We start from the raw sequence: 24,633 nt of genomic DNA on the forward strand, positions 1-24,633 counted from the left end.
ACTTTTTATTTTCATTTTGAAATGCTTTAAAATTTATGGGACAGTAACAAAAATACTACCAACCCCACACTGAAAACACCAACTTATCCCTAGCGCTAGCCCTAGCCCCAACCCAGATGCCCGGGCCCACCAGTTTTAACATGTTCCCACCTTTGATGTATCATTCTACCTATGTCTGTCTATCTATAAATTTATCAATCCATTTTCTGAGCAGTTGACTATAGGTTGATTACATCATATTTCCTGAACACTTAATACTGCCATGTACATTTACTACAAACAAGGACATTCACCTGTGCAGTGACCTTAAGTGCCATTATCCAGTTCCAGAAAATTAACATTACATAAAGTTTACAGTCTATATTCCAATCTTTTCATATATCCCAGTACTGTCCTTTTTTTAAGCATGTATATTCTTTTATTTATTTATTTTTCTCTTTATTTTTTTAAAATGTTACATTTAAAAAAATGAGATCCCCATATCCCCCCCACCCCCTTCACCGCACTCCTCCCATATCAACAACTTCTTTCATCATCGTGGGACATTCATTGCATTTGGTGAAAACATTTTGAAGCATTTCTGAACCACATGGATAATGGTTTACATTATAGTTTACACTCTTCCCCAGTCCACCCAGTGGGACATACAACATCCAGCAACTGTCCCTGCAGTACCACCCAGGACAACTTCAAGCCCTGAAAATGCCCCCACATCATTTCTCTTCTTCCCTCTCCCTACCCTCAGCAGCTACCATGGCCACTTTCTCCACATCAATACTACAATTTCTTCCATTACTAATCACAATAGTTCCATAGTAGAATATCAGTAAGTCCACTCTAATCCATACTCTATTCCTCTATCCTGTGGACCCTGGGATGGTGATGTCCACCTCTATATTGACAGGGGGCTTAGATTTCACATGGATGATGGATGCAATTCTCCTGTTTGCAATTGCAGGCACTCTTGGCTCCCTGGTGTGGTGGTTGACCTTCTTCACCTCCCTGTTAGCTGGCTGAACCTTTTCTCCTCCCTTGCTAGATCCCATCCAGGATCAAACATTGCATTTAATTGTCATATCTTTAGGATGCCCTTTCTTTTTTTTTTAATTGTGGGAACATAAACTTTCCCATCTGAGCCCCTCCCAAGCACACCATTCAATGGGATTGCTCATATTCAAAATATTACTGTACCCTCCACTTTCTATTACTAAAACTTTCCCATATCTATAAACAGAAACCCTATACCCATTATGCACTAACTGCCCCTGGCAATCTCCTCTAATTTCTGTCTCTACGAACTTGCATATTTTCCAATATTTTTTTTGTCATTACCAGGGGTGTTAAGTTTAACATTCTAAATCTACAACCATCTCATTTGCTTTGATATCAAATTAACCTTAATAGCATATATACAGAATGTTCCTATACCCCTCTTTCCCCCCACCTTTATGTAATTCATGTCACAAATTACATGTTTATACATTGTTAGTCCAAAACCACTTAATTATCATATTTTTTACATTTGCCTTTTAGCTCCTGTAAGCAGTAAAAAGTAGAGTTACAAATCGATATTAAATTTATATTTACCCCTGGTTTTACTCTCCCTGGGGATCTTTATTTCTTCACACAGCTTTGATCTTTCGCCCTTCCCTTCAACTGCCAAAACTTGCCTTAGCATCTCTTGTAGGGCTGGTCTAGGGATGATAAACTCCCTCGACATTTTGAAGGAATGCCTTAATCTCACCCTCTTTTTGAACAACAGTTTTGACAGATACATAATTCTCTGAACTTTCTCAACCAACAGAGAAAACAAAAAGGAACAGCAGCTATGCCCAAGAAAATGTGTTGGAACAAAGTAACACCGTCCGTCCTTTGACCACCAGGCTGCTAGCTCTCTTCCTCCTCTTTTCCCTAAGAAGAACTTTGGCTTGCCTGACCCCCTGACCCAGAGTCAAGAGCCAACTCTTCCATTCCCATTACAGAAATGGATCTACAGACAACTGAGGATAGTCACTCCAACGACCAGTGCCAACCAATTTGGTTTTCATTCTGAAATATAAACGAGGTCCACGTGGTAGGCTAATAATGGCCCCAAAAGATGCCCATGTCCTAACCTCTGGAGCCCATGAATATACTATGTTGCATGGCATTGGGGAATTAAATTTGCAGCCGAATTAAAGTTGCTAACCAACTTACTTTAAAATAGGGAGATGATCCTGGGGTTCCCTGGGGGGAAAGTGGAAGAGGGAAGAGGAAGGGGAGATGAGAGTGGTATTGTGAGAGGTGGACTCAACCTACCTTCGCCGGCATTGAAGAGTGAAGAAAGGGGCTGTGAGCAAGGAATGTGGGTGGCTCTAGATGCTGGAAAAGGCAAAGAAACATTGCTCCCTTACGCCTTCCAGAAAGAACGCAGCCTAGTCCAGGGAGATCTGTTTGAATTCCTAATCTAAAACACTTGATATTTGGATATTTAAGAAATGCAATTGCCTGCTGAGTCTCATTTCCTACAAAATAAAGTGAAAGCTGCAACAGGTCAACAGGTTGCTAGTAACACAAACCAACGAACAAAAGATCCGGCTTTGGCCCTCTGCCAGTTGTGTGATCTTGGACAATCAGCTTCCCTATACACATCTATCATGTGTACAGTGAGGTTAACACCTGCCCTGGTTAATGCAGTTTTGATAGGAGTAGGATCAAATGAAGTGTTATAAATGTCCATATAGTAAGAGCTAGGCAGACATAAGGTATTTTTTCATTATTATAAATAACTTGTAGCTAAAGCAGCTGGGCGGGGGTTGCCTAAGCATTAATGGGCCTTCGCTGTTATTTGGGGGCCGTCCAAGTGACATCATTGTCATATTTCATACTGGCTTCAATAAATATTATTGCAAGTCATATGGTGCGATGGCTATGGATTAAGAGAGCAGAATGCTTCCTCTGCATTCTATTAGCTGAGTGACTTAGCCTCCTCATCTGTCAAGTGTGAAGAATGGGGTTGTTGTGAGAAGTGAGATAATGTAAATAAAGTCCTCCGCACATAAGCCTGCCATATAGCGAGACCTCAAATAAATGGCAGTTTTCATTTATTCAGAATGGGTATTGTGCATACAGAACATCGACCACTTTTAAACATTTAAATAATTTTCACATATGTTATTTCATTTGATTAGCTCAGCCTCTCAGGGAAGGAAACACGGCAGTTTTTATCCATTTTTCAAACAAGAAAAATGATGAGCAAAAAAGAAACACGCCTTGACTATCGTAAGGTAGCAAAAGGACCTGAAAAGACTCATGGGGAACTGTGAGAGCTAGAATAGTCCAGGAATAAATTTCCTTTTGCTCAAGTCAAAATATTAAAAGTCTAGCAGGAAATTATATTATTTTTAAACGAAAATAACAAGTGTTGGAGAAACTGGAGCTCTCATGCATTGCTAGTGGAAATGTAAAATGGCAGTTTCTGTGGAAAAATTGTTGGACAGTTCCTCAAAAAATTAAACATAGATTTACCATATGACCCAGCAATTCCATTCCTAGATACATACCCAAAAGAATTGAAAGCAGGGGCTCAAATAGATACTTGCACACCAATGTTCATAGCATCATTATTCACAATAGCCAAAAGGTGGAAACAATCCAAATGTCCATCGGTAGATGAACAGATAAATGAAATCTGGTATATCCATACAAGGGAATATTATTCAGTCAAAAAATGAAGTTCTAATGTGTGCTACCACGTGGATGAACCTGGAAATCATTATGTTGAGTGAATGAAATAAGCTAGACCCAAAAGGATCAATATTTTATCATTCTATTTCTATAAACTATCTAAAATAAGCAAATTCATAGAGGTAGAAAGTAGATTACAGAGTACCACAGTCTGGGGATGGGAGCTTGGGGAGTTATTACTTAATGGGAATAAGTTTCTGTTTGAAGTGATGAAAAGTTTTGGTAACAGATGGTGGTGAAGGTGGTATAACATTGTAAATGTAATTAATGCTGCTGAATTACACACTTAAAATGGTTTAAATGGCAAGTTTTGTATTATATCTATGTCTTTACGATGTTTAAAAAGGAATGGGAAAAACAGACTATGGGATACGAATAATGAAGATCTATAAAATCTTGTCTTTTTAAAACTCATTCAATAGGAAGAGACAGTGGGATACTATAGAAAAAGAATTTGGGTAAAATAATAAAAGCTCAACTTATGAAGTGGGTTCTTCAAAGGAGGGAGATCAAATGAGACCAAAAATCCACTGTTCAGTGTTTTGGGTCAAAAGCTTAGAGGATAAACCAGGATAGAATCTACAGGAGGAGCTAGAGCCTTTACAGAACAAACATCTGTATACAGTCCTCTTTATCCAAAGAGACAGCAGAAAAGGAAAATAAATCTTAGATGTAATTACCTTGGAATCTTATTCAGCGGTTCCTCCCATTACCTCATGGAGACTTGTTTAGCATTTCAACAGCTGATGATAACAAAAGTCAAATAAGGAGAAAAGGTTTGCAAGAAGAGAAAGAAATGCATTAGGAGGCAATCGTTTTTTAAAAACCAAGACACTGATGCTTTCTTTCCTTTCTTCTTTTTTACCTCATTTTTTATCCCTTCCTCCCTCGCTCCCTACTTTGTCTTCCTGCCTGCCTTCTTTCTTTCCTTGTTTTCTTCTCTCTCTTTTTCCCTTCCTTTCTTAATGAAGCAACTCAGAACTCTCTCATCCATTAGGACTCAGCTCAAGCCTTGACATCTTCCCTGGTGTGCATCTCTGTTATAATCTTATTACCATTCATTTTTACCATTTTGTTTTGTTCCCTGATAAAGTAATTGTTACCATTTTGTTTTGTTCCCTGATAAAGTAATATACGCAACCTAGTCTAACAGTAGGACAATAGTTAAATAAATTAAGATATAGCCAATGCTATGGAATGCGACTCTACAATTACAACATAAAACAAAACGTGTTTTTGGAAACTATTTAATGTTATGAAGAAATGTTCAGAAACAAACATAATGCTAAATTAAAAAGTGGAATATAAACTGTATATATAATACATTTGTACGTGCATAAATAAAACTGTGGATGGACGGCTGCCAATCGTTCATGGTGGTTACTCTTTCTAACGTGTGGATGGGTGGGAAGAAGCAACACTCACATTTTATTTCATATATTTTATATTGGTTTAGAGTTTTTTCCCAATAAGTATACACTGCTTTTGGATTTTAAATTCAAATCACTAGAAAGATGAAAAATCCTTAACAATGTATTAAGTCAAATCCACTAATATTTTAAAAAGATAACACATTATGACCAGTGGGGTGTATCCTAGGAATGAAAGGTTAGCTTACTATAGTCAATTGATTTTCAACTGCAAAAGTGCCCAAGCAACCCAATAGGGAAAGAAATGTCTTTGGAACAAATAGTGCTAGAAAACTGACTATGTGGGAGCGAAAATGAACCTGGACATTTACCTCACATCCTGCACATCTCAACAATAGATACTTAGCAATCAGAAGGAGTGAACTGTTGATGAATGCAACATGATGAATGCCAAAAACACCTTGTTGAGCAAGAGAAGGCTTAAATGAAACAACACATATTGTATGATTCCACTCGTTCAATGTTCTAGAAAAGGCTTGACTGATCCATGGTGAAAAAAATCAGAACAGAGCTCCCCTGTGGGGTGACTGACAAGGGGAATGAGAATTTTCCGAGTTGATGGCAATATTTTCTATCTTCAAAGGGGTTTGCATTATACAGGTACATGAGTTTGTGTGACTCAGCAAATGGTGAAAGTGCATTTCGCTGAATATAAATTTTACAGGAAAGAAAAGTCAACAATCAACACATTATGGACTCTAGTTAATTATGTTTACATGTAAGTGTTTAGGAGTGAAGTGTACCAATCTCTGTAACTTATTTTGAAATGAATTAAAAAATAAGATGGATTGATAGATGGGTAAATATATATGTTAAAGCAAAAAGTTAACTGGAATCTATGTGTTGAGTAAATTAGTGTTCATTGTACAAATTTTTTAACGTTTTCTTGATGTTTGAAAAATTTTATGATAAAACCTTAGATGAAAACAAATTGCTCACCAAACATTTTCAACTTTCATGCAGTATAACCTCAAGTTCACATATAAAAAAACTATACCTATGTATATAGTCATTATCTCCCTATATTCATTAGTTCTTACTGTTGTTTAGCAGGTTTTGGGTTTTTTCTTGTTTTGTCATGTCTTGTTTTGTTTTTTTGAGGAGGTACTGGAGAGTGAATGCAGGACCTTGTACAGGATAAGTAGGTGCCCAACCATTGAGCTACACCCACTCCCCGACTACTCTCAGCCAGTCAGGTTCATCCCAACCCACTTGCCATCTTGATTTGTTCAGATAGAGTCCCAACCAAATCAGTGCATGAAATTCTACCAGCCACAGTGATTGGTTTAGAATTGGGCACCTGACCTAAGATACTCAAATTAGAGAAGCTCAGGACTCTTTCACAAGAGCTGTGGAAAGTCTCTCTGTGAATGTGAGCAATGATGCACGTAGACCTACTTGCTCCTGGCTGCCATCTCATGACTACAGAAGTCGACAAGAGAATAAGGCTAGCACACAAGGGAGAACAGAGCTAAAATGCTCACAGAGAAATAATAAAAGCCTGATTGAACCACACTTAAATTCTTCCTTAACATGGGATGTTAAAAAAGTTTTTAAACATAGAAGTGTAGAGAATAATATAATGGACATTTCTGGATCCCCCATTCTATTTTATCATATTTTAACACTAAACCTATTCACCTCAAGAATAGGATTTTTTTCTATGCTGTTTTCCAATTGATATAGAAATACTAAGGATTTTTGTACATGGCTCTATCTAGAAATGCTACTGATGTCTCTAACCAGTTCTATTAGTTTGTCTGCATTGTCATATGCAGATAATCATATTTATGTGAATTAGTTTCTTCTCTTTCTAATTCTTATGCACTCTTATTGGATATCTCTTGTTCACCATTTAGTCTGACCTTGTATTCGTTAGCCAAAGAAGTGCTGGTGCAAAGTACCAGAAATCTGTTGGCTTTTATAAAGGGTATTTATTTGGGGTACAGGCTTATAGTCACAAAGCCCAAAAGAGTCCAACTCAAGGTACCATAAGAGGTACTTTCTCACCCAAAGTCTGTTGCTATGAGTTAACTCAAGATGGTGAGTGATGTCTGCAAAGGTTCAGTCTTCCTTCCTCCTCTTATGGCTTCATGGTCCCAGCTTCTTCTGATCTCAGCTGTAGGCTGGCATAAGCCTTATCTCTTTCTCCAGGACTCGTTTCTTTCCAGGCTCAGCTGCTCTTTTCTCTTCACAGAGATCACAAATCAGCTGTAGACTATCAGGCTCATCTCTCTTCCCGGGGCCTCTGCCATGTCTAATGAGCTGTCTCTCTTCCTCTGCCATGGCTTTTTCTGAGTGTCTGCCCACCAAAGGAGCAGGGACCCAATGCCTTACTGACATGGCTGACTCAAAGCCCTAATTTTAATTTAATCATGTAAACATAACCTTTGAATTTAATTCAGTCAAAGGGTATCATGCCAAAGGAACCGACCAGTTTACAAGCATAATCAATGTCTCTTTGGAATTCATAAATGATGTCAAACTGCCACAGACTTCTTGATCCAACCTCTGCCCAGTGATCAGTTCTGCACACTTCGACCAGTTTCACTCATAAGCAACCTGCACACACCTTACCATGTGCTCTGGGAATTTGCTTAGCACTCACACGTGTACTGTTGAGAAATAAAAAGCATAAACTTGCAAAAATATCTAACAAGTCACTCCTGCCCCCACTTCTGTAGATTGGCCTGTGAGGGCACGGCCTTGCAGGAGAATATCAAGTGAATAACTTCTGCCCCGTTTCTGTAAATCAACCTGTGAAAACATGGCCTGGCAGGAAGATATCAAACAAGTGACTCCCCTGCCCCCTGCTTCTGTAAATCAGGCCACAACCTTGCAGCTAGCTGCATTCTGCTTCTGTAACCCCACTTGCAAAATTTTGCCTAACAACACGTTAGCCAATGAGCAAAAGCCATGCTGATCCCATGTAAAATCCTATATAAGCCTATGAAAACGGAAAAGCAGGGCTCAGCATTTGGAGATTAACTCTCCTCTGGGCCTGCGCGTAATAAGTCTGTTCCTCTACTTCCCCTGAGAGCCAGTTTTGGGTCTTTTTGCAGTTTAGAAATCCTGGCTTTGCTGCACCATTTGGTTCCCTGACCGGAACACCCAACCACGCTGGTCCTTGGAGCCTTTTGTTTGGGACTGGTGTGAGTGGTCAGCAAAAATCTCCACACGAAGAAGGCGGTGCCACCTGTCCCCCTGATGGGGACTTCTTTGAGGAAAGGATGCCTGTGGGCCGCATCCTCCACCCCGGCCTGATGCGGTGGAGAGGTGGATTGAACAACATCAGGAGACGTCAGAAAGGTAAAGCCCTGGGGTTCTGAGTCCCAGTCAGGCCCGTCTCTGGAAGGAAGGGGAGACTGATCACCTTCCAAAATCTCGAGATTCGAGACTCCAGGATAGGTCATCCCTTGGGTGGGACTGGGTAACCTCTGAGTGGTTGAGTGAATGAATGGGCATGGCAGAGGCTTGCCTCTGCTGATCCAGTCTGTGGCACCCTGGCCTGTGCTACGGAGTCCAAGTGGGCCCCAACCTGCACCCCGTGACTAAGTCATATGGCATAATGACCAATCCAGACTCTACACAGATACCTTAGCTAAAATGAGTGTAAGTTCTCACAAGAGCCATGGACAGGTGGGCATCTGAGTGGCCTTGTGAGAGGGCACCCTCCTTTGTCCTGTGACACGGGATCAGGGAGGGGATCATCACAATCCAAACTCACAGTCTTAGAGTGTATGTTAAAAAACTTCAAGAAAGGCATTTCCAGGGATTATAGTGTCCATATGTCCCCCAGAACTCTCCAGACTCTGTGCAAAGCAGAGTGGCCTAAGCTTAGTGTTAATTAGCCCTCAGAAAGAACCCTAGAGGCGGCTGAAGTTTGTGCAGTTTGGCAGGCAGTCACTGGGACCCCTGGCAGCCCTGATCAGTTTCCCTACATCAATTCCTGCTTAAAAATTCCCCAAACCCTGCCCCCTTAGGTTCAATTCTGTGTTGAAAGGAAGGGTCAGAATAGGGTCCTAGTAACTCAAATGGCCAAACCTCAAAAACTTATTATTCTACAAAAATCTCTGGAAGAAAACCCACTACCCCCGCCGTTTGTTCCAGCCATTCCAGAACATCTCCCTGCCCCAGAGCCTGCACAGGCAGATCTCCCAGAGACTCCTCTACCTTCAGTCTCCCGGGGCCCGTCAGCTCCCCCTTCCCTGGGGTATCCTGAAACCCTTTTCCAAAAAGACTCCGGCCAGTGCAACCTGCACTTCAGATGCTCCTCCGTGAAACACAGAGCCCAGCCCAGATCAGTGCAGACGGGACTGTCCAACCCAGGAGGCCAATCCTGCTGTATCAGCCTTTCACAACTGCAGATGTCTTAAACTGGAAGCACCACACCCCTTCACATTCAGAAAAGCCTCAGGCTCTTATCAACCTCACAGAGTCCATTTTCCAAATGCACTGTCCCACTTGGGGTGATTGCCACCAACTCCTCCTGTTCAATATGGAGGAGAGACGCTGGATCCTCACACAGGCCAGAAAGCAGTTGCAAGAACAGGCCCCACAGGTGTCTTGGAGCCAGAGGAATGGACCCAAGAGGCAGTACCAGAAGCACAACCAGCCTGGAACTTTAACACAGATCAGGGGCTGCTGCTCTTCTGTGGTATCGAGAAGCCCTCCTCAGAGGGGTATGGGAAGGAGCAAGGTGACCCACAAACTTGTCCAAAACAGCCTCCGTCACTCAAAAGCTGGAAAAACCTCTGGGAAATTTTTGTAAGCAACTTTGCAAAGCCTTCAAGATTTATATCCCCTTCAACCCAGAAACCCCAGAAAGCCAGGAAATGGTCAACACAGCTTTCATTGTCCAGGAGGCACCAGACATCAAACAAAAACTTCAGACGCTGACCTGGCTCACAGAGATAAACACCTCCCAGCTCCTCAAAGGCACAAAAAGTATTCATCAATCGGAACAAAATTGCTGAGGGGGAAGCAAAAAAAGCTAACAAAACAGCAGGCCTCCCTATTAACAGCAACCTTAAAAATCCAGACCCAACCAATCGAGAAAGGCCACCCCAAAGGCCGCCCTGCAACTCCCCACTGCTGCCAGTACCACAGGGGGCCACCTGGTTTACGTGTCTGGATTTTTTTTTTAAAGGTTTATTTTATTTCTTTCTTTCCCCTTCCCCGCCCCAGGTGTCTGTTCTCTGTGTCCATTTGCTGCATGTTCTTCTTTTTTTGTCTGCTTCTGTTGTTGTCAGCAGCACGGGAATCTGTGTTTCTTTTTGTTGCGTCATCTAGTTGCGTCAGCTCTCTGTGTGTGCAGCGCCATTCCTGGGCAGGCTGCACTTTCTTTCATGCTGGGCGGCTCTCCTTACGGGGCGCACTCTTTGAGCATGGGGCTCCCCTACATGGGGGACACCCCTGCATGGCATGGCACTCCTTGCCTGCATCAGCACTGCGCATGGGCCAGCTCCACACGGGTCAAGGAGGCCCGGGGTTTGAACCGCGGACCTCCCATGTGGTAGATGGACGCCCTATCCACTGGGCCAAGTCCGCTTCCCTACATGTCTGGATTTAAAGTATACTTTTTTTTCTTTCTGCAGGTAGCTCCCCAGAGTCAGTCACTGTTTGCTTTCAAGTGGGAAAAATCCCAAGACTCAAAAAAAAAGACTCAATTAACTTGGACTCAGCTCCCACAGAGCTTCAAAAAACTCCTCCACCTCTTTTCCTAAATCCTGCAGCTCTTCTGCTGACTGAAAGAGGAACTCCTGAACACAACTGTACAGACATGACAAAAAGGTATACACCAGCCGCCCCATCCTCCAGGATGGGCCACTTCCTTGCGCAGATCAGACCCTATTCGCAAACGGCAGCAGTTTTATCAGAAATGAAAAGAGGCTTACTAAATACAGTCACCACAGCTAAATAAGTAATAAAAGCAGCTCCCCTACCTAAAAGGTAGTCTGCGCAGCAGGCAAAACTCTGGGCGCTAATTCAAACCCTACAACTGGCCACTGGGCAAACAGTAAACATTTACACTAACTCTAAGTATACATTTGCTACTGTACATATCCATGGAGCAACTTATAAGGAGAGGGGACTCCTAACTGCAGGAAAAAAAAATCCTTCAACTACTGAAGGCAGTCTGGAAGCCAAGCAGGATCACCATCATACACTGTCAGGAACATCGGAAGAAAACGGATGCAGTTACTAAAGGAAATACACTAGCCGATGAAGAGGCTTGACAGGCAACCAAAAAGGCCCTCAAACTGCAACCCCACCACTGGTGCCTCACCTGTCCCTTTTAAAACAACACATTGAAAAACTAAACTACACCCGGGAGAAACAGGAGTGGGCAAAGAAAAAGAAAGGTACCAGACCCCAGAGGAAAACTGGCTACTACTGGATAGCCAAGTCTTCACCCCAGAGGTGGCCACCTGCACCCTTGTTCAACTATACCACCAGCTCACCCGCTTGAAAAAAACTGCTTTAAAAGCCCTGCTCAGAAAATACGACTATATTTTCCACCGCTGTTGGCAGCCAATGCCAAAGCTGCACTAAGAACAGCCCCTCCCAAGGTCCCCAGGCCCCGGCCGGCATCCAACACACAGGAACTGCCCCTTTAAAAACTTAGCAACGGACTTTACAGAAATAAAACCAAGTCAAAAGGATAGGTACTTCTTAGTAATAATGTGCACCTCCTCGGGCTGGGTCTAGGCCTTTCCCACCCACACTGAAAAACAAAAAAAGTAACTAAAGCTTTGCTCCAAGAAATAGTTCCCCAGCATGGGATACCTTTATCCATAAGCAGCAACAATGGCCCAGCTTTCATGTCAGCCATCATCCAAGAGCTGGCAAAATGTTAGAAATTAAATAAAAACTCCACACAGCATATAGGCCCCAAAGCCTAGGGAAAGTAAAACGCATAAATCAAACCCTCGGGAAGTGGGCTTGGCCAAGTGGTTAGGGCATCGTCTACCACATGGGAGGTCCATGGTTCAAACCCCAGGCCTCCTTGACCCGTGTGGAGCTGGCCCATGTGCAGCGCTGATGCGCGCAAGGAGTGCGCCCGTAAGGAGAGCCGCCCAGCGCGAAAGGAAGTGCAGCCTGCCTAAGAATGGCATTGCCCTCACGGAGAGCTGACACAGCAAGATGACGCAACAAGAAGAAACACAGATCCCCCTGCCGCTGACAACAACAGAAGTGGACAAAGAAGACGACGCAGCAAACAGACACAGAGGACAGACAACCAGGGCGGGGGCGGGGGGGGGGGGGAAGAGGAGAGAAATACATAAATAAATCTTTAAAAAAAATCAAAACCTCAAAACCGGCCTATGGTGAGTAAATCTACTCCCATTAGCCCCCCTTAAAGTCAGACTGCACCCCCCAGACTCTCAGGCTTTTCTCCTTTTGAAGTTCTGTTTAAACAACCACCCCCAATTATTCAAACCTTCAAGGGAAATCTCAGGGTTCTAGGAAAAACTGGCCAGGAGTCTATCCTCCAGAAGTTAAAAAAAACCTAGCCCAAATATACAAAACTGTCCTGTCTAGGGATCCCATCCCATTAGGCCACCCAGTACACCCACACTTGTCCGGAAACCTAATTTGGGTAAAAAACGGAAAAAAGAGCCCCTCCAACCTACCTGAATGAGCCCATATACTACGATCCTTGTAACCCCATTGCTCTCAAAATTTCAGGTATTGGCCCTAGTTTAATCATACTAGAGTTAAAATGGCACACTCCAATGAAAAACAAGACAATGGGACAACTCACCCTGTACCTGACTGCCCCTTGAAAATCCAAATTACCCAGAGCCATCGAGAATCGCCATCACCTGACTAGATGAACTCCTGTTCCCTATAGTTCCTACTCCTCTTCAGACTGCTCAGATTACTATTTGGAACTGAACTAACAACTATATCTCCCCAAAACTGGAATGTAGTTTAAAAAAAATACTAATCTTAATAACGTACTTGTGTTTTATAAAATGCTTTACTACCTTAAGTTGTTTTTCCACTTAGCTCAAGTAACACCCTATAAAAATTATAAGGGCATTAAAGGGGGGAATTGTTAAGAAATAAAAAGCATAACCTTGCAAAAATATCTAACAAGTCACTCCTGCCCCTGCTTCTATGGATCAACCTGTGAGGGCATGACCTAGCAGGAGAATATCAAATAAATAACTCCTGCCCCCTGTTTCTGTAAGTCAACCTGTGAAAACATGGCCTAGCAGGAAGAAATCAAATGAGTGACTCCTCCCCCCTGCTTCTGTAAAGCAGCCCTCAACCTTGTTCCTGCATTCTGCTTCTGTAACCCCACTTGCAAAATTTCACCTAGCAACGCATTAGCCAATGAGCAAAAGTCATACTGATCCCACATAAAACCTTATATAAACCTATGAAAACTGAAAAACGGGGCTCAGAATTTGGAGATTGACTCTCCTCTGGGTCCGTGCATAATAAAGTTGTTTCCCTTTTTTTCTGCAGTTCAGAACTCCTGGCTCTGCAGCAACAGTACAATCCCATAATGTGGGAAGTTAAAACTCCATAGGGAGATCCTTGACAGATAGAGAATGGGGGCCAATGAGGCAGTACCTCCCACCCTTACCTCCCATGCAGACAGTTCTAAGATACATTTCATAAGGCTTCTGAGAAGGTCCTGTGGGATAGGGCAGCCAGTTGCTGTATCAATGGCCAAGCAGATAGACTATCATTTTATTGGCTCTCCCTCCTCCTCTAATTTTACTCCTCCTCTGTCTCACTGCTGCTCTCTGGAATCGCATTCTCAAATAAACAGCTCTCACATAAGCCAACTTAACCACACTGAAGGGAGACCTGAGTTTCAGCATCAGTCACATATCCTTCACGTGTTTTATCTCCAGAAAGAACCGATAAAGCTGATGGCCTACCACAGCCAGCAAGCAAGCCTTTATAATCCAGAGCAGTCTCTTCCAGAAACTTTTCCTTTATGGAGAGTCATTTTATGCGCCAAAAGATATGCATTCCTGGCAGTGAAGTTCCTGGGGAAGTTAAAGTATCTTCATGGAGAGAACAGGAAAGGAAAGATGGATCTTTACTTCTATTTCCGTTGGCCATTAGGCAGGAGCTGCTCCAGCTATACTTCAACATCCACCCACACTTGACATCTGAACAAAAACTCATCGTTACAATGAAACAGAATCTAGACCTTACACGTAAAAGCTAATAAAGAAAAAAAAAAAATTTAGGATATACCAAAGCAGAATTGAGCATCGGACAAGGATACCACTTAATCCATGCTGCTGATCTACTTCATTGGGCCAAGAACCACTTTTGGATGATTCAGACTTAAGAGAGGGGTGTGATGGTGTACAACCTTCTTAACAAAGAATGGTGATGGACCTGGATTCAATCAAATGTACTCTTAGTGTGTAAAAGTGGCTGGATAGATTATGGCAGTGCAATTCAAAGACCTCTCACAAATGAAGAAGGAACATAACGAGATATGAATTACCTTTCATGCTTACCACTGGAGAAGCAGTGTCGTATGTGATAATCAGTCCTTTCATTGCCTTGATTTATCCCTTACTAACGAGAACTGAAAGGAACACTACTGGAGAAGAATCTGCTAGCAAATTAACTATACAAAAGGATTCCCTTAACCCTAGTTCTTTCCTGAGTGTTATAATGGAACAAGATGAATCTGAAAGTCTCTAGCCTGCTTCAAATATGGTATCCTTTGAAAGAAGTGGGTTTTTTGTTTGGTTGGGTTTTTTTGTCTTTTTTAAAATATTTTTTTATTGAAGTGTATCATTCATACATGAATATACATAATAAGTATATAGTAAAGTATAAGTTTTGTGAACTTACAAAATAAACATGCATAACATTATACAGGGGTCTCATACATCACCCCTCCACCAACGCCTTGCATTGTTGTGAAACATTTGTTATAAACTATGCAAGAGCATCATCAAAATATTACTACTAACTTTAGTCCCTATCTTAGAGTTGGTGTATTTTCCCCCAACCCAATCCATTTTTTAAAAATTTTTTATTACAGAGGTTTTGAACTTAAAAAGTAATCATGAACCTCTGTAGAATTCTCATACAACATCCCTTCACCAAAACACCACACTGTGGTGAAACATTTGTCACAGATTATGAGATAATATCAGATTATTATCACCAACCATGGTCCATGATGTACATTAGGCATGCTTTTTCCATATACCTCCATTATCAACACAGTATATCTTTGGCATTGAAGCAAGAATATTATAGTATTGCTGTTAACCACGGTCTATTGATACACCAATTATAGTTTTCCCATGCTTCTCCACATTCCCACTACCCTGCAATAGTGATATACATCTGCTCTAGCTCACAGAGGGATACTCTTGCATTTGTACCCTCAACCACAATTCTCATCCACCTCTGTGTTGACTGCGTTATTCAGAACATACATTATTCTGTAGCTTTCTTTCAATTGACATTTACTTCCTGAGACTACGCTTTTCAGCCACAATCCCATTTATAAATCAGCTGTTACTCACTATAATGTGTTACTATCAACTCTATCCATTTCCACACTTTTATAGTCAAGTTAAATAAAACTTGTACATACATTAAGCATCAGTAGTTCTTCTCATCCCTCCTATCTCCTAATAACCTATTCTCTAGGTTTTAACTCCATGTGTTTATTCTTCGTATTTTGTTCATATTAGTGAGACCATGCAATATTTGCTTACTTTGCTTAGTATAATGCCTTCAGGACTGACCCATGTTATCATATGTGTCTCAATTTCATTTCTTCTTACTACAGCATAGTACTCCATCATATATATATACCAAATTTTTTTATCCATTCATTGGTTGATGGACACTTGGGTTGTTTCCCTCTTTTGGCAATTGTGAATATCACTGCTATGAACATCAGTGTGCCGATGTCTGTTCATGTCATAGTTTTTAGTTCTTCTGGATACATTCCCAGTAGAGGAATTGCTGGATCATATAACAGTTTTATATTTAGCTTCCTGAGGAACCACCAAACTGCCTTACATGGAGGCTGTACCATTTTACAACACCACCAACAGTGAAGGGGTATTCCTATTTCTCCACATCCTCTCCAGCACTTATTGTTGTCTGTTTTTTTATTAATGACCATTCTCAGCAGTCTTAGATGATATCTCACTTTTGTTTTGATTTGCATTTCTGTAACAGCTAATGATATGTGTAGCAGTTTGATAAAATTATGAATTCCAAAAATAGGTATTGGATTATGTTTGTAAACTGGTCTGTACCTGGGTATGATTTAATTATGATTAGGGTGTTGACTTGGTCATGTGAGTAGGCTGTTGAGTCCCTACCCCTTGGTGGGTGGGGACTCACAGATAAAAGGAATGGAAAAGGACTTAGTTGGGGTTTTTTTAATGTTGGAGTTTTGATGTTGGAGTTTGATGCTGAAGCCTTAAGCTGGAGTACTGGGAAGTACACACACAGAGGAAAGAGAAGCAAGCCCTGGGAAAAGATGAATGCTGAGCCCAGAGAGAAGCAAGACCTGGGAAGAGAGGAACCCAGGAAGCCTGAACCCTGGCAGACATCGGCAGACATCTTGCTCCAACACGTAACAATAGACTTTGGTGAGGAAAGTAACTTATGCTTTATGGCCTGGTATCTGCAAGCTCCTACCCCAAATAAATACCCTTTATAAAAGCCAACAGGCTTCTGGTATTTTGCATCAGAACCCCTTTGGCTGACTAATACAATAGGGAACATTTTTTTCATTGCTTTTTGGCCATTTTTATTTCCTCTTTGGAGAAATGTCTATTTAAATCTTTGGCCCATTTTTTAATTAGGTTGCTTGCTCTTTTATTGTTAAATTGAATGATCTCTTTATATAGAATGGAAATCAAACCCTTATCGGATATGTGGTTTCCAAATATTTTCTCCAATTGAAAGGGGGCCACTTTTTCACCTAGTTGATGAAGTCCTTTGAATCACAGAAGTGTTTAAGTTTGAGGAGGTCCCATTTATCCATGTTTTCTTTTGCAGCTTGTGCTTTTGGTGTAAGAGTTAAGAATCCACCACCTACCACCAGGTCTTGGAGATGTTTCCCCACATTTTCTTCTAGGACCTTTATGGCACTTACTTTTATATTTAGGTCTTTGATCCATTTTGAGTTAATTTTTGTATAAGGTGTGAGGTAGGGGTCTTCTTTCTTTCTTTCGGCTAAGGATATTCAATTCTCCCAGTGGCATTTGTTGAAAAGGCCATTCTGTCCCAGCTGGGTGGATTTGACAGGCTTGTCAAAAATCACTTGGTTATAGATGTGGGGGTCTGTTTCTGAGCCATCAATTTAGTTACATTGGTTTAGGTGTCCATCTTTATGCCAATACCATGCTGTTTTCACCACTGTAACTAGGTAATATAATTTAAAGCCTGGAAGTGAGAGTCCTCCAACTTCACTTTTCCTTTTTAAAATGTTTCTGGCTTTTGGGTCTCTTACCCTTCCAGATAAATTTGATAATTGTGTTTTCCTTTTGTTTAGAAAATGTTGGTGGAATTTTTATTGGTATTGCACTGATGTATATCATTTAGGGTAGAATTGGCATCTTAATGATATTTAGTCTTCCAATCCATGAGCATGAAATGTTTTTCCAATGATTTAGGTCTTTTAAAATTTCTTTTAGCAATGCATTATAGTTTTCTGAACACACATGCTTTACATCCTTGGTTAAGTGTATTCCTAAATATTTGATTCTTTTAGTTGTTATTGTGAATGGATTTTTCTCCTGACTTCCTCCTCAGATTGTGCATTACAACTGTATAGAAACACCACTGATTTTTGGGTATTGATCTTGTATCCTGACACTACTGAAATTGTTTATTAGCTCTATAGCAGCTTTGTTGTAGATTTTTCAGGACTTTCTAGTTAAAGGATCATATTATCTGCACATAGTGGAAGTTTCACTTCTTCCTTTCCATTTGGGTGTCTTTCATTTCTTTTTCTTGCCTGATTGCTCTATCTAGAACCTCTTGCACTATATTGAACAACAGTGGTAACAATGGGCATCCTTGTCTTGTCCCTGACCTCAATGGGAAGGCTTTCTGTCTTTCACCATCGAGTACAAAGCTAGCTGTGGGTTTTTCATATATGACCTTTTATCATTTTGAGAAAATTTCCTTCAATTCCTATGTTTTGTAGTATTTTTACAAAGAAAGGATTCTGTATTTTGTCAAGTGCCTTTTCTGGATCAATCAACAAAATTATGTGATTTTTCTTCTTTGATTTATTAATGTGGTGTATTATGCTGATTGATTTTCTTGTGTTGAACCACCCTTGCATGCCTGGTATAAAACCCACTTGATCATGATGAATAATTCTTTTAATGTGTTGTTGGATTCTATTAACAAGTATTTTATTGAGGATTTTTGCATCTGTATTCATTAGAGAAATGGGTCTATGATTTTCTTTTTTCATAATATCTTTATCTGGCTTTGCTATTAGGGTGATATAGGCTTCATAGAATGAGTTTTGTAGTGTTCCTTCATGTTCAATTTTTTGGAAATGCTTGAGTAAAATTGGTATTAAATCTTATTGAATGCTTGGTAGAACTCTTCTGTGAAACCATCTGGTCTTGGGCTTTTCCTTTTGGGGAGCTATTTGATGACTGTTTCAAACTCTTTACTTGTGATTCGTTTGTTGAGGTCTTCTATTCCTTCTAGTTTCAGTGTAGATTGTACATCTCTAGGTATTTTTCCTTTTCATCTACATGGTCTAGCATTTTGGCATAAAGTTGTTCATAGTATCCTCCTATGATCTCTCTTATTTCTGTGGGGTCAGTAGTAATGCTCTCATTTTCATTTTTTATTTCATTTATTTGCATCTTCTCTCTTTTTTTCTTAGTCAGCCTAGCTAAGGGTTTGTCAGTTTTGTTAATCTTCTCAAAGAACCAAATTTTGGTTTTGTTAATTCTCTCTATTGTTTTTTGTTGTTGTTAATTTCATTTATTTAAGCTCTGACTTTGTTATTTCATTCCTTCTACTTGCTTTGGGATTAGTTTGCTGTTCTTTTTCTAGTTCCTCCAGCTGTATAGTTAGGTCATTGGTTTTATCTCTTTCTTCGTTTTTAATGTAAGCTTGAGAGCTATACATTTTCCTCTCAACACTGCCTTCACTGCATCCCATAAGTTCTGATATGTTATGTTCTCACATTTGTCTTAAGATATTTATTGATTTCTATTGAACTTTCTTCTTTGACCCACTGATTATTTGAGAGTATGTTGTTTAATCTCCATATATATGTGAATTTTCCCTTTTTCTGCCACTTGTTGATTTCCAACCTTATTCCATTATGATCAGAGAAAGTGCTTTGTATAATTTTGATCTTGTTGAATTTATTGAGATCTGCTTTGTGACATATGGTCTATCCTGGAGAAAGATCCATGACCAGTTGAAGAGTGTATATTCTGCAGTTGTGGGGTATAATGTTCTGCATATGTCTATAAGGTTTACTTCCTTTACCATATTATTGAAGCTTTATGTTTGATTATTGGTCCTCTGCCCAAAAGTTCTATCCAATGCTGAGAGTGGTGTATTGAAGTCTCCAACTGTTATCATAGAGATATCTATTTCTCCCTTTAGTTTTGCCAGTGTTTGCCTCATGTATCTTGGGGCATCCTGGTTAGGTGCATATACATTTATGATAGATATTCTTCCTGGTGAATCATCCCTTTTATTAATATGTAATGCCTTTCCTTGTCTCTAATAAGAGTTTTGCTTTTAAAGCCTATATCATCTGATATAAGTATAGCTACTCCAGCTATCCTTGGGTCTAAGGTGAGTCTCTTACAGACAGCATATAGATGGCCCATATTTTCTTATCCATTCCACCAGTCTGTGTCTTTTGATTGGGGAGTTTAATCCATTAATGTTCAATGTTATTGCTGCAAAGGCAGTTCTTATTTCATCCATTTTGATCTTTGGGTTTTATCTGTCATTTTATTTTCACCACTCTTTTGATGTTTTAGTTACTGTTACTGATACAGTCATCATTTCTAGACTCTCTTCCAAGCCTCTGTCTTTTCTTTTCAGGCTGTAACACTCTCTTTAGTATTTCCTATAAAGTTGGTCAAAGTCTCTCAGTTTCTGTTTATCTGTGAATATTCTAATCTTGCCCTCATTTTGAAAGACAATATTGCTGGATATAAAATTCTTGGCTGGCAGTTTTTCTCTTGCAGTATCTTAAATATATCATACCACTTCCTTCTTGTCTCTATTGTTTCTGATGAGAAATCAGCACTTTATCTTGCTGGGTATCCCTTATATGTTATACATTCTTTTCTCTTGCTGCTCTCAGAATTCTCTCTTTGTCTTTGGCATTTGACATTCTGATTAGTATGTGTCTCTGGATTGGACTATTTGGATTTATTTGGATGGAAGTACACTGTGCTTCTTGGACATGGATATCTATGTCCTTCAATAGGGTTGGGAAATTTTTTACCATTATTTCTTCAAATATTCCTTCTGCCCCTTTTCCCTGCTCTTCTTCTTCTGGGACACCCATGACACATATGTTTGCATATTTCTTGCTGTCATTTAGTTCCCTAAGACCCTGTTCAATTTTTTTTTTTCATTCTTTTCTTCATCTATTCTTTTATATGTTTGCTTTTGGAGACCATGTCTTCAAGCTCACCAATCCTTTATTCTGCTTCCTCAAATCTGCTGTTATATGCCTCCAGTGTATTTTTAATTTCATTTATTGCACCTTTCATTCCCATAAGGTCTGCTATTTTTCTAGGTATGCTTTCAAATTCTTCTTTGTGCTTCCCCAGTGTCTTCTTAATATCCTTAATCTCTTTAACTATCACATTGAATTTATTAAGAAAATTTGTTTGAACATCTATGATTAGATGTCTCAACTCCTTTATGTCATCTGCAGGCATATTTTATTCCTTTACCTGGGCCATATCTACCTGTTTCTTGGTATGGATTGTAATTTTTTATTGGTGTTTTCACATCTGGCTTGCTAGATGTATTTATTCTGGGCACAATTTCTTCCTTTAGTTTAGGGCTTTCTTGTTTTTTTCCCCCTTGCTCATTGTGTAGTAAGAGTTGAGGATATAGCTGGTGCTGTAAGCTATGGAGGCTGAAGCTGCCCACATTGCCCCAGGAATTGATGAAGTTTCTCCCACATTTTTTCTCTGTCAGGGATAGGGACAGAGTGGCACCTGTGTATAATAATCCAGGTTGGACAGGACAAGACTGTCTGTAGTTGCCCTGAGAGACTGATGGAGCTTCACACCCCTCCTTCCCTGCCCAAGGTAGGGTTATGGAGGTACAGTTATGGGCAGCAATCTATGCTGTCTGGGTCCAAAATGACCACAGTTGCCCAGGTAAACTGACATAGCACCACACCCCCTCCCTGCTGGAGGTGGGAATGGACCCTCTGGAGTGCCCAACAATCTAATCTGTGTGGACTGAATACACCTGAAGTTGCCCTGAAAGGCTGAGGGAGTTCTGTCTCTTCTGCCCTTTAGGGAGTGGGAACAGAACCACTGATGCCCAACATTTCAGTCCCAGTAAGTACCTGCCATTGCCCAGAGAGGCTAAGGAAATACCAGCCCTCCTATCCTATTAGGGCATGGGGTGGATCCACAGGCATCCAACAGGTCAGTTCCTGGAGGTCAAAAGTGCCTGCTGTTGTCCAGAGAGGTTGTGGAGACACCAGCCCCCTCCTTTCCCATTGGGGGGTGAGGGTGAATCCATATGAACCCACCAGTCCAGGCTGTGTGGACCAAAAGCACTGCAGTTACCGAGAGAGGCTGGGCAAACACGGTCCGTCTCTTATCCTTTTGGGGGTGAGAGTGGAGCAGCAGGTGGTCAGTGATCAGGTTTGTGCAGGTCAAAAGTGTCTGCTGTTGCTCTGAGGGGCTGAGGGAACACCTGCCTCTTCCTATCGTATGGGGGGGCAGAGGAGGAGATGGACTCGAAGGCACAAACCAGTTTGTGTGGGCTGAAAACACCTGCAGTTTCCCAGAAAGGCCAAAGAAACCCAGCTCCTCTTCTATCCTATTGGAGTGTGGGATGCAGCCCCAGTCTTTGCCAGCCAAGAGTACCTGCAGTTGCCTGGAGAGCCTGGAGCAGACCCCACCCAGCTTCCTGTCTGCTGGAGGTGGGGCTGGAGCCTAAGCTAGGGCTGCAGTCTGTCTTGGTGGAAAGAAGCCCTTCCCTAACTTTACTGGGTTCTTAGTCAGCCAGGCCTCATCTCGTGGGGGGGGGGGGGGGGAAGAGAAGAGTCAAAATGGCAGCTACTGGCCTCTTTCGAAAATGGACAGACTCAGACCCTAGCTGTTTCCAGGATTATTCCTTAGCCAGCCAAGTCCACTAATCAGTAGCTGAGGTCAGTGGACAACCGTCTCTTCCTCCACCATTTATGGGAAATGGAGCTTCTAACTCCAGCCATGGACTAGCTCCTGAGGCAGCCTGTGCCACTAGAGAAGGATGGGCACCTGCCTCCGCACATAGCTTGCAGTTTCCCAGAGAGGTGGTGCAGGTCCCCCCAGCTTCCTCCCTGCCAGAGGTGGGGCTGGGGCCTAGGCTGGAGGTGCAATCCAACCTGGGTGGAAAGAAGCCAGTCCCCACCAGCACTGGGATTTTCAGTCCACCCCACTTGCCCTCATGCCAAGCGTGGAGTTAAGATGGTGGCTCCCAGCCTCCCTCTGACCTGGACAGGCTGAAAGTTTAGCTGTTCCTACGATTATACTCCAGTCTGCCGAATTTACTAATCAGTAGCTGAAGTTGATGCCACAAATTGTCTTCCTCCCCCATTTTTTGGGAAATGGAATTTCCATCTCCAGCCACAGAATATTTCCTGAGGCAGCTTGCACCGTAGGCCCTGGCCTCTGTGGCATGGAGCGCTCTGCTCACAAATCCTCTCTGCAGGTGGGCAGCCTCCTCCCTCCATTCCTTCAAGGATGTGCAGGATGCTCTTCTGATCTCCTGGGCCCCCAAGCAGGTGCTTTAGAAAGCTCGGGGTGTTTACAAACTGCCCTGTGGGATGAGCTGACTCCAGGAGCTCCTTACTCTGCTGTCACCTTGGCTTCCCCCCTGTTTGTTTTAATAGAAGCTATGAACAAAGGCAATAATTGGTAAGATAGTATTGTGCTAAATGAGAAATGGTAATGAAACATGGAACCTGAGCCATTTGGTCCTTCCAGGTAACGAACTTGATGCTTTCTGGAGATCATACAGGGCTCGTTCCATATAATGAAAAAATAGTAACAGCACTATGGAAAACTTAACATTGGTTTTGAAGATATCAAACTCACGTGGCAGATATAGAGGAGCTTTTTCAGATGTAACTTTCTGGTGAGGATTTTATCTGATGGTGTAACAAATGAAATCCTGACTTAGGTCCAAGATTCACTGCATAAGTCTACTCTTCCGTGTCCAGGTTCCCAGCAGCCACTGTCTCGGTTCTTGGTGCTACACAGCAGCCGTAACCATAGCAGGAGGACAACATCTGGAGCTGGGGCAGCAGCGACTGGATAAGAAAAGGAAAGTTGTGCAAGGGAATGGCAGCTTGCAGCCTGGAATTCTAACAAGTCCAGGCCTGTAGTTGTCACCAGCTAGACCTACAACACCTAGCATCTTTTTAGGTATCTCTGGCACGAATCAAGAGTCTCCATACAAATGAGTTTAAGACTATGCCTTGGTAAGCAGATTTGGCCCAATGGATAGGGCGTCCACTTACCCTATGGGAGGTCCGCAGTTCAAACCCAGGGCCTCCTTGACCCGTGTGGAGCTGGCCCACATGCAGTGCTGATGCGTGCAAGGAGTGCCGTGCCACGCAGGGGTGTCCCCCGCGTAGGGGAGCCCCACGCGCAAGGAGTGCGCCCCATAAGGAGAGCTGCCCAGTACGAAAGAAATTGCAGCCTGCCCAGGAATGGTGCCGCACACACGGAGAGCTGACACAACAAGATGACGCAACAAAAAGAAACACAGATTCCCGGTGCTGCTGATAAGGATAGAAGCGGTCACAAAAAGAACACAGCGAGTAGACACAGAGAACAGGCAACTGGGAGGGGCGAAGGGGAGAGAAATAAATAAATCTTTTAAAAAAAGAAAAGAAGTGGATGGGGGATGTATTTTAAACAGTTGTGGAGATCCTTCTCCACCCCAAAAAAACTAGCTTGCAGAAGGTAGTGGGGTGATAAAACTGGATGTTTCGTGTCATCAAGTTCACATGGAAGTGTCAACCCCCACTGTTTGTACTCTTATTACAAACCAAATTTCAAATTTTGATTTTAGAAAACTATCTAAGAAATAATATTAAAATGTGCATACCACAGTCACTAAAATAGGACCTGTGCTGCTACCAAAAGCAACATACTACCTTTTACCTCTTTCCAAGTACCATAAAATATTCATATAAGAAATATTTATTTGAGGGGGAAAAATGAATAATTAAGACCCTTTTAAAGAAGACAAAATTTTCTCT

General features: G+C 41.6%; 1 protein-coding gene across 6 annotated transcripts in view; it reads right to left on the reverse strand.

Annotated features, from left to right (window-relative positions):
• Positions 1-24,633, reverse strand: part of LOC101434737 (cytidine monophosphate-N-acetylneuraminic acid hydroxylase) — a 144,371-nt gene that overhangs the window by 102,129 nt on the left and 17,609 nt on the right. Inside the window, exon 2 of one of the 6 annotated variants that reach the window (XM_004462063.4) lies at positions 4,407-4,469. The exons of 4 other annotated variants lie outside the window; for them this stretch is intronic. The gene's annotated coding sequence lies outside the window, so the exon portion shown is untranslated. Of the gene's footprint in view, positions 1-2,298; positions 2,445-4,406; positions 4,470-24,633 lie in introns of those variants that run through there. One more of the 6 variants, XM_071210999.1, reaches the window with a different exon arrangement.

Source organism: Dasypus novemcinctus, chromosome 22 (assembly GCF_030445035.2).
Source record: "Dasypus novemcinctus isolate mDasNov1 chromosome 22, mDasNov1.1.hap2, whole genome shotgun sequence".
Taxonomy (NCBI): Eukaryota; Metazoa; Chordata; class Mammalia; order Cingulata; family Dasypodidae; genus Dasypus; species Dasypus novemcinctus.